Source organism: Ischnura elegans, chromosome 7 (assembly GCF_921293095.1).
Source record: "Ischnura elegans chromosome 7, ioIscEleg1.1, whole genome shotgun sequence".
NCBI lineage: Eukaryota > Metazoa > Arthropoda > Insecta > Odonata > Coenagrionidae > Ischnura > Ischnura elegans.
The window spans coordinates 98,183,398-98,184,854 of NC_060252.1; the positions used below are offsets into that span (position 1 = coordinate 98,183,398).

The 1,457-nt window shown below is 38.0% G+C and overlaps 1 non-coding gene across 1 annotated transcript; it reads right to left on the reverse strand.

The window, feature by feature from the left end:
* Positions 1 to 200: 200 nt before the first annotated feature.
* Trnak-cuu lies at positions 201 to 273 on the reverse strand. The gene has a single exon. It is a non-coding gene; the product is annotated as a tRNA-Lys (tRNA).
* Positions 274 to 1,457: the final 1,184 nt, after the last annotated feature.

The following is a 1,457-nucleotide window of genomic DNA, read 5'->3' on the forward strand; positions in this document are numbered from 1 at the left end:
ATGAGCAAATATTAATTGGCTGACCGAAAAGAAGAAAGATTTCTTTGAATTCTCGAATTACACGCAGTAATTCAACCGTAATCTTGGTTTCGAGACGTAAACGTAAGGCTAAACCCGCAGTAAGCTACGTCTCCGTCGCCCATGACGGCTAAATATGAAAGAAGAAAAGACAAGTTCGATTCTTCCACTTTAAAAAAAATCGCCCAACGTGGGGCTCGAACCCACGACCCTGAGATTAAGAGTCTCATGCTCTACCGACTGAGCTAGCCGGGCAGATAATACGTGTGCTTATGCTTTAACTAAATATGAAAGTGTTCCAGTTTCAATCGGAAGACTAATTACGCAATCCAGTTTAGCAATCCCCATGATGTCAGCGTTTTCCAGGCAGCAGCGCAAGCAGTTTCAGAATGAATGCTTTGATTTGCAGTGGAAAATGCAAAAATACCTTAAGGCAATTACCATGACGTTAGATATTTATCGATTGAAACTTTCGCGGCTAATGGTGATTAAAAAAGAGTGACATACGGGTGAATGCCGCGTCTCGTAGTGGAGATTCCCCCGACGTTTCGCGACCGACTGCGGGTCACTTCTTCAACGGAATGGACAGGTAATTAGTTAATTCTAAATCGACGCTCAGAACAGGTAAGCTTAAGTGGGGTAAAAATAGAATTGACGAAATTATGATACAATCACGCTTATTCCGTTGACGGTATAATGCACTACAAAGTAATAACTAATCATTTCATATCATGGAGAAAAAACCATGAATGATGGTTTGGTTTACCAGAAATTAACGTAAAAGATGCAAATAGGAGAGGTAGGATTGGCACCAGTGGTGTCATGGTGCCGGAACGCCATTCCGGCACTCGTTAACAAAAGACATAACAGTCAAATAACGATTTTATCAATTCTGTTGCCTCAAAATTTCTAATTTTACATTCGTAACCACACCAAAAAATTAATTAAGTAGAAAATGTGAATAATGACTTTTAATAAATATAAAAACACCGAGTAATGTTTCACTTCTATAGAAAGTTAAGATGAGTGCGTTCCGGGACTGCTAATTTTGCCATTACGTCACTGATTTACACGCAATATCTAAACCTAATCACCGCCCAAGATTTTTTCCCTGAGTGATGAAAAGTTTATTGTTTACCTTTCTGTGCAAATTATGCCAATTCGTGATTTTACGATATTTTAATTTTAATTTTATGTTCCACTACCAAAAGACGAATCATGTAATCGATTAAACCTGCGGTATTAAGGAAATTTCTGCCTTGATGAAACGCCGGTAAAACTTCATATTGCATGCAAATTCATTCATAGCCGTAATTAAGGTACCTACATAAATATATGGAAACGATGGCAAAAATGTAACCCAAATTCTTCAAAACCTGCACTCCAAGACACTAATCAACGTTAAACATATTCGTCGAGAGAAAGGAAAATAACACAAT